Source organism: Lathyrus oleraceus, chromosome 5, assembly GCF_024323335.1.
Source record: "Lathyrus oleraceus cultivar Zhongwan6 chromosome 5, CAAS_Psat_ZW6_1.0, whole genome shotgun sequence".
In the NCBI taxonomy this organism is placed as follows: Eukaryota; Viridiplantae; Streptophyta; class Magnoliopsida; order Fabales; family Fabaceae; genus Lathyrus; species Lathyrus oleraceus.
The window spans coordinates 309,572,053-309,581,869 of record NC_066583.1 but is presented as its reverse complement, the minus strand read 5'-3'; positions in this window follow the sequence as shown (position 1 = coordinate 309,581,869).

The window sequence follows — 9,817 nt, the reverse complement described above, 5'->3', positions numbered from 1 at the left end:
GTACTCTAAGGGAACCCTTTTTGCAAATATGTGTTATAGGTTGGCATTTGTAAAAAGATTTATGCAAAAGATTGGAGGGATGAGAAGAGAATAGATTACATTTACAAGTTTTGTTGTTTGAATGGATGAACCCATTGCCTACGTACCATCACAAAGGAGGATCAAAACCTCGTAGTTCGGGGTAAAAATTTCAAAGATTGGTGAATTGATTTTGATCAGAAGCCTTAAGGTATTTTGTTATCAAAGGGAGAAAACTCAACCTAAACCAACAATCCACCATGTGAGGAGGGCTTCAACATGCTAGTGAGGGGTTAACCCTATAATAAGCATGGAAGACTTATAATCCAACACTAAGGATGAGGTGAGATTTACATCAACCACTATGATAACTCAAACCTATGACTAATGTTTTTGAAAAGGTTTTAACAAGTGGCCATTGAAACCACAAAACAATTTGAAATAGGTTATATTTACAAGTTAAATTTATTTATAAAATGAGGTCAAAGTTGGATTGAAGTTTATTTACAAATGGGTATTTATGAAAATGGTTTTGAAAAGTGAAAGGCCTAAGGCCTAGGTTTCTAATTTGAAATAAAGTCAAAGTTTTGAAAATGATTTTGGCTTGGTTAGAGTGGGGAGAAGAAAGAAAGGCTATTCCTAAAGCATACAAAGATAAGAGGGGAAAGATAACCCTTGGAGTTCCTTTTCTTAGAGTCATAGAGATGACTCAAGATGCTCCTTTCCTTTGGATTTAGCATACAAACAAGCAATCAATAATTTGAATTTAAGCTCCTAGGATCTCCATTTGGCTTGGCTCTTAACTTGGCTACTCATGACAATGGTCCTCTTTTCACAATCTCAAGATGAGGTTCCTATCACACAAAATCACACATCAAAAAGCTCACAATATGATAAAGGGAATGGACAAAGAATAAGTTTGAGGAGAAGTCCTTTGAGGTCAACTTTGAATTTTAGCATTCTAAAGGCATGAGGCCTAGTTGCTCTTCAACAAATTTTGTATTCTAAAGGCATGAGGCCTAGTTGCTCTTGAACTCCTTTAAGCATGGGTAAATCCTAATTCTAAGTCCTTTCTCCTTTTTGCATTTTGGTTCACATCAAACAAACACAAACACAACAAAATAGCAATATATTTATATACAATAATGGGCTCAAATGAGCAAAAGAAAAATGACATAAACATAAAATATGTGCCCAAGTGAGCAAAGATGAAAATCAAAATGAATAATGAGCAAGAAATAAATGACATTAAAAGTAAATGGCAAGAAATTAAAAGCTCAAATTAAAATTAGTAGTTAGTAGACTTATGTTAGCTTGTCATGAGACAATGTAGCGCTATGTTAAGCAATTGTAAGTGGACTAATGAAGTAGTCACACCTATCTGAGGTCGGTCAATAAGAATATAGGCAAAGAACACAAGTTAAAGGTCATGACTAGTAAGCCAAGCTCCATAAACTTGCCATGCCAAACAAAAGGGGAAGGGCCTTGTATTGACTTTCGGTTATTTGCTTGACCAAGAAGCAACCTATCTTTGACACAAAATAACTCACTTGATCATGGGTCAAGTTGAGTTTGGTTTGGATCAAAGAAGGTTAAACTTCTTATTTGTCAAGACCAACCTCAAGACTTTAACTCATTGACCATTGAGGGAAAGAAAGGGATGAAAATGAAAGGGAGGGGTAAGAAGTCAACAAACAATTCCAATTGATCAAGGGATAACTCATCCTTGATCAAATTCATTCATCTTTCTAGGTGATGATCCTTAAGTTTTTCAAACCACAAGATTCAATGAATTTGATCAAAGTTGAATCAATTCAACCTCAATCAACACCAAACAGAAGAGAAATGACGATAACAAGTCAAGAAATCAATGATATTTTTTGGTATTTTTTTGAATTAAAAGAAAATACAAATAAAAAATGAACAAACCAAGTTAAACCTCAAATTCAATTCAAATCAACTTCAAAAAGTCCAATTAAATTCTCATAGGTTTAACATAGTCAAACAAACTTTGACTAATTTTTTCACAAATTTTTAAAGTCAGAAAGTAAGTAAAATCAATTAAAACAACCAAAAATAACATAATATGAATTAAAATCTCAAATAATCTCAAAACAAACAAGAAATTGTTGAGACTATTTTTCATTGACTTATCATGATCCATAGATGCTGTGAAAATATTTTTGTATTTTTTAAAAGTCAGAAAGTATTTTAAAATCAATAAAAACCAAGTAATTCATAAAAAATATCAAATGAAGTCACAAAAATGATTAAAAATCATAAAATGAAACTAGATTTTTCAAGAATTTTTTTGGAATTGGTCTCATATTTTTCTGATTTCAAATGAATTTTTAATGAATTTTTGAAAATGAAATGAATTAACAGAAAATAAAAAGGAAAATGAAATAAGCGAAAAATGCACAGCCATCTGATCCATATTCATTAATTGACGTGGCACAAGGCACAACTTAGATCTGATGGCACACGCTACACATAAGTCAAGCGCACCACATGGAGAATAAAATGAAGTATTTAAAACGGATGAACAAGATTAGATTGTGGAAGCAAGATCCAATGGCCAGGAGCAAGCACACATGGTGGTGGTGGTGGTGGAAACCACCGTCTTCTCCAGCGAAGCAACAGATTCCGTCCAAAAGTTGCAGAGAAATGAACCTCAACGAAAATGAAAAATAAGGACATGGAAATAAAGCTCTTGTGATGTAGATCATCACTGTACCATTGGATTTCCTTCATGCTTCCTATATTGAGAGAAAGATGAAGAAGAAAATCATGGTGTCCACACGGATTGCTCATGAAATGAAAAATTAAACGCACCAAAGGCTTGCCTCAAGTATGAGGACTTCAGAGAATCACAGAAACACAAGCAAACTACATTGAATTAAGAGATTCAGGTCCAAAAAGTTTGAGATTATACCTTTGAATTAATGAACTTCTGGCCACGAATTCTCCAAGATATTTGCTTCTCTTTGATCCTTGAGTGTATGAAAGATGATTGGCTAAGGAATCTAGCTTTAAAACTCAGCTAATGATACTGAATTTCAAGCTCGAAAATCTGAAAAATTATGGGTGATTCCTTTGGTGAGGGCTATGGTATCAATTCTGCAGCACTTGGGATCTCCAAAAGGTTGTGGAATGAAGCTCATGAGGGTGTTATTTATAGTTGAATGTGGCTGATCACACACTTTGTTCATGTGCATGGGATTTGAATTTTGGATTGCATGGGCCTTTGGGGGCGTGTGGAAGGCCCATGGATGGCTGAAGCAACTTAATGATATCACATGAAAGGCATTTGGTCGTGCACATTGGACTGAAGCATGCTTGCAATTCAAGTTTTAGCATAAAATATCAAAATGCACCTAAATGAAAAGAAATTCGAATCTCCCAAATGGTAGACCCCAAGGACTAATGTAGTAATGGTTGGAAAGCTCTTGAAATAAGGAACAAAAGTTATGTTGGGTAAAAAATCATTTGGCTTGTGCAAATTGATCAAACCTGGCTGGGAAAATTCAAATACAAAACATGTTCAAATCATTTTGAAAAAGTTCACCAAAAGTAAGCTCAATCAAGCCCTTATGTTTTCATGATACAAGCTTAAAATGAACATCTCCAACATCAAAGTTGTAGGTAGTTTCAATATGGTCAATCTAGACCCAAAGTTTGCATCATTTGGATTTTCTATGACAAAGTTATGGGCATTTGAAGTTGGGTACTTTTTCAAATTCAATGAATTAGGTCCAAGATGACCTATAATATTTTGCATTATCACATGTATTTATTTTAGGATTATGAAATTTTATCCAACATAACATTTTAAGTAGACATCTCAATATTTCCAATGCCTTTGGTCTCACCTTAAAATCATAAAAATTAAGGAAGTTATGTTCTTAGCAAGTTGACCCAAAATTAGGGTTTCAGTCAAAATGACCTATAATATTTTGAAATGAATGATGACCTTACAAGCTTCAAATGGATTTTTGATGAACATGGAATTTGTTCATATGTTTCTTAGGAACAACTTTGATTTTGGGGTCATATTCATTTGACAAACACATCAAATATTATACCTTATTGACCCTCAGCTTAGTCGGATGACTTGACTGGTCAACTTTTTAAGGTCAAACTTCCAATCTTGATGAATAAATGATTGAGGGGACTCAAATAGGTTCATATATGCATAAAATGATAAATTAAATAACTTACCTTGATTAAATTTGATCAGAGGTTGAGATTGCTTCATGGGCAAGGCACAGTCAAAGCATAGTGAAATTAGGGTTTCCTTGGGAAACAACCTTCAAGCCCTTTGGGTTATCTTGATCAAATTGGAAAATTGAGATGCTTGGGAGACATATATTATGATTAGGAACTTTGTGGACCATTGTCATGCTTTTTCTCATCTTCGTCTAGCCATTGCATTGGGCTTAGGAGCCTCCTAGGAGCATTGTGGAGCACATGATCACTTGAGCTTCAAAACAAAAAGAGTTAGTGACATATTTTTGTACTTTTGGTTAATAATCAAATAAGAAAATAAATAATATACAATACAAGCATGCTTGGTGATCTCAAAACACTCAAACAAGTCCCAACCCTAGGGTTAAGGAGCCAAACATGCTATGATCCTTGAGGCAATGCACTTGTGCAATAACATGATGCCATGAGGGATCTTAGGGTCAAAATTAGGGTTATACACTTTGATTCTCTATCGTAGTTCAAATAGGGGAGAGAAAATCACAATTATACTTGAGAGTCTAACAAAAATGGGCTTAACATACTTACAGCAAATTCATTTTAGAGATAAAAATATTTTGGATTAAGGGTTGCTCTTGTTGAGATACTCAAATGGACTATGAACAATATTCAGAGGAGTTAGGTAAAATATGTGGAGGTGTCGCGAATAGTTTATGAGATTAAGAGTTGTGTTTCTTTCAATGGGTCGATGATGATTAAGGATTGAAAGGGAGTCACACGGGTTGAGTGAGAATAAATTTTTGGGCGGGACAATTTCTTTAAAATAATCTTACTTTATTAATTTTCTTTTTAATAATTTTTAATGAAAAAATGTATATGATCATCAATACTACATGATACCTATTCCAACGGATAAATTGATTAATACCTATGATTATAATGATTGTTGTTATATCTTATACTTGGTATATGGAAAAAAAATTGTAGTGTATGTTATTGTGTTTATGTTGTTGTTGTTGAATGTGTATGAGATCACTTTGTTACGTTGTTGTTGTTTATGTTGTTGTTGTTGAATGTGTATGAGACACATTTGTTATTTTGTTGTTGTTTTTGTTTATGTTGTTGTTGTTATTGAATGTGTATTATACACATTGTTGTTGTTGTTGATTACATTTCTGTTATTGAATATGTATGAGACATATTTGTTATGTTGTTGTTTATATGTTGTTGTTGAATGTGTATGAGACATATTGGTTATATGGTTGTTTATGTTGTTGTTGATGAATGTGTATTAGACATGTTGTTGTTGTTTATGTTGTTGTTGTTGAACATGTATGAAACACCTTTGTTATATTGTTGTTATTTATATGTTGATGTTGTTGTTATTGTTGAATGTGTATGAGACACTGATAACATGAAATAATATCACATTTTTGGACTTGATTTAATTAAATTATATTATTGTTTGATCCGATTTATTTTATATTATTCGATATTACTTGGTATTTTCCTTCTATTTATTTCAGGTAGCATTATTTGAAGCATACGTGAAAAAGAAAGAAAAGGGGGTGCAAAAAGAAGCATTCCACTAAAGCCCAGCCCACAACTACAAAGGAGAAGCGCTGTGATGCTGTGACGACCGCCACACAAGGCATCACGGTCGTCACGACCCTCTGCTCAGTGTTACGAGCGTAACACAGGGTGTGACGGACGTCACACCCCCATTCCTATTTCTTTGGCTTTGTCGCGTAACAGAAGCACGTTCGCCCTTTTTCTTCGCTTGACTCGTTGACACACGAGGAAACCTACTGAAAGAACTTTTGGGAAACGGTTACATGATGGATTAATATAAATAGATCTTAAGTGGTGCCCTGCTTTTGGCTGTCTCCTCTCCTTTTTTCCGCTGTGCAAGCTTTTACAGCAACATATTTTACAGCATTCTACTTTCTTAGCATTTTTATTTCCTTTTCTTTTCTAGTTAATTTCCAAAGCATTGAATTTATTTTCTTTCACACTAGTTTCTACACCAGAAACTATTGTGTAGTTTTTACTGGATCTAACCTTACGTTAGGTCATAGTATTTTATTCCTTCGCCTTTATTTTTCTGTTTGATCGAAGATTGTGAAGAACAAATCCAACCGGTTTGTGGTGGAGTGTTCAAGCATCGAAGTTAGGGAACAACCAAGATTTCTATTAATTTTACAGGTTCATTAATTTATTGTTTTAATTTATATATGCTCTGTACTGCTGTTTTTGGAGCAATTGTCAGTGAGCACATAGAAACCTGAAAGAGACTTCATCTTCTTCATCTTCTCAATCACTCTTCTTTCAAGAACATTTACACATAACAATTCCTGTTCTTTGGATTAAAGAAGCATTGAGATAACGTTCAGTGGTGTGATCAAGGATCTAGCTGTGGGTTGCAGTGGAACGATCGAGGATCTAGCTGAGTAGAAGATTGAAGGGGGTTTCTAGGAAAAACCTACTGGTTTGTCCTTCAAGAACTGGTGTGTTCTTGAGGGTTTGGGAGTCACATTTGCAGAACAGATTCAGCCGCAGCGTTGCGTTTGGAGATCGGGGGATTTCGCAAGCAGGTCGTGGAACCGGTGAATTGTTTGCAACTTTGTGCAGGAAAATCTTGATCAAGCTCAGATCAAGTGAAGGTTTATACAAGAAGAGGTTCTTGGAGATTAGAAATTCTGTCTTTGTATCAAAACCTTGTATCAACGGATTCGGCAATAATTGATAATCAAAGTTCTCAATTTCATTTGAAATTGAGAGGGAGACGTACCCACACGCGAGGACGACGTGGGGAACTTCCTTAACAAATCTCTACGTATCTTACTTTTACCTTAATCTTCTTTACGTTTCAAATACTGTTTTGCAAATTCTGTTAGTGTGTGGTGATTGATTATATTTCTGGACAGCAGTGATAACAAAACCTTTAGTCATACACCATTGCTGTTTATCATCAAACACTCACACACCAACTGTTTGACAAAACGGTTAACTTGATTGTGTTCATTGGAAATAGTATTTGAGGATAAGCGCATTCAATCTGTTAATATTCTGTGTGTATTATTTCTGTCATTCTCATTAAAATCCAGCAACTGCACTTGTGTGTCCGGCTTTCTAGTAGCAGTTCAGAATAGACGGAAGTCGATTCGGGACTGCTTTTTCCGCTGTTTTTGAAAACTCTGATTAAACGTTAAATCCGTTAATTTTTAAGAGGTGATCTATTCACCCCCCCTCTCGATCACTAGCCACACCGTCTAACAAGTGGTATCAGAGCGCCGGTTCGCTGGTGCTCTGTGGCTGCCTGTAACAGTATGGATTCTGAACCAAAGGGGGCGTATAATAGAGCGCCTATTTTCAACGGTGAAAATTATGGCTACTGGAAAGACTGCATGCGAGTTCATATAAATTCTGTGGACAGGTTAGTATGGGCTGCCATTGAAAACGGTCCGTTTCAAATTACAATGACAAATGCGGCTGGCGCCATAGTACCTAAACCAGAAGATGATTGGAATGAGAAAGATGAGAAAAAGTGGTCGTGTGATTGGAGAGCTCGAAACATGTTAATTTCAGCACTTGGTGTTGATGAATATTATCGAGTATCACATTGCACGACAGCTAAAGAAATGTGGGACGCTTTAGAAGTTGCTCATGAGGGCACTACTGAAGTAAAACAGTCCCGCATTAATACACTCAATCAAGAATTTGAGCTCTTTCGCATGAAACAAGGAGAATCCATCTCCGACATGCAAAAGAGATTCACCCATCTAACTAACCGATTGAATGCTCTTGGAAAACCTATTTCCAATGAAATTGCTACTAGTAAAATTCTCAGGTGTCTTAGCAGGGAGTGGCAACCTAAAGTTACAGCAATCAAGGAAGCCAACGATCTCACAAGACTTACGATTACAACACTGTTTGGAAAGCTGGAAGAACATCAACAAGCTTTGGAAAGTCTTGAAAAATATGAGAATAAAAGTAAGAAGGAAAAGGAGAAGAAAAGAGACAAAGAGGGAGAGAAGAAGCCAATAGCTCTTGTGGCTTCTAGCTCTAAGTCCTCACGAAAAGAACAAAGCGACAATGATTCAAGTAGTGACAAAGACTCGGATGATGAGGAAATGGGACTGTTTGTAAGGAGATACAATAGATTCATTCGAAAGAATGATGTCAAGCATTCCGACAAAAATCTCATGAAGTTTCGAAGACAATCCACAAATTCGAAACAAGAAGAAAACAAGAAGAGTAGAGGAAGAGGATCATGCTTTAATTGTGGTAAATCCGGACACTTTAAAACTGACTGCCCTATGAAGTATAAGGACCAAAGAAAAGACTCACCAAAAGGGTACAGCAAGCAAAGAAGAGCGTATATTGCATGGGAAAGTGATAGTGATTCATCAAGCACACAAAGCTCAAGTGATGATGATGAAGCTGCAAATCTATGCCTTATGGCTCACACAAAAAATCAGTCCTACCACAAGAAGAAAGACAATGACAAAAAGGTAAAACAAGCCTACTTCAATAACTTCTCCTCTATGTCTTTTTCGGAATTAAAAATAGCTTTTGAAAAACTGCATAACGAAGCTGTAGATGCTTTTAAACGATTAGCTTCCGACAAACATATCTTCTCTTTTTTGGAAGGTAAAGTAAACAAAGCTGAAATTGATTTAGAAGCATTGAAAACTAGTATTGCAGAAAATTCAAAAACTATTGACATTGACGGATGTAGTAGAGTTAGGTATTGTGACGCTTGTTATGTTTGGCAAAAAGAGGTAAACACTCTTAAGGTCAAACTAGAGAAAGCGCTACAACCTAAAATTACTTATGCCGTTGACCCCAAGTTGTTTAAGAAGTCATTGAATCCTCCATATGCAAAATACTCTTTTATTTTAAAGGATTCAATGAACAAGAAACAACAAACATATCATCATCGTTTATGTCATTATTGTTGTCATGCTGGCCATACCATTGAGAAATGCAAATTTAGAAGATTTCTAGTCCCTAAAGGTATTTATCAATGGAAGCCAAAAGGCAACCATGTTAACACTTACCCTCTTGGACCCAATGAAAATTGGGGACCAACTTCTCTCTTTTGATGTTGTAGGATGAGTGCCTTGCCTCCGTAGATAGAAGGTGGTTTCTTGACAGCGGCTGCTCAAGGCACATGACCGGTGACATATCGCTTTTTATAGATTTCAAGGCAAAGAAAAAGGGATATGTTACCTATGGAGACAACAACAAAGGAGCTATACTCGGCAAAGGTAGTGTAGGTAATCCCTCCACCACTACTATTTCAAATGTCCATTTAGTTGAGGGACTTAAACACAATTTGTTAAGCATAAGTCAACTATGCGACATGGGCTATAAAGTTTCGTTTACAAAAACTTGCTGCATAATTGAACATGCTGAACAAAACATTGTGTTTAAGGGTGTAAGAGTAAACAACATCTATATGCTTGACTTGTTTGATGTACCGTTAACAAATACTAAATGTCTAGTCACCTTGAATGATGATTCTTGGCTTTGGCATAGACGTTTAGCTCATGTTAATTTCGATTTGCTAAACAAGGTTGTATCCAAG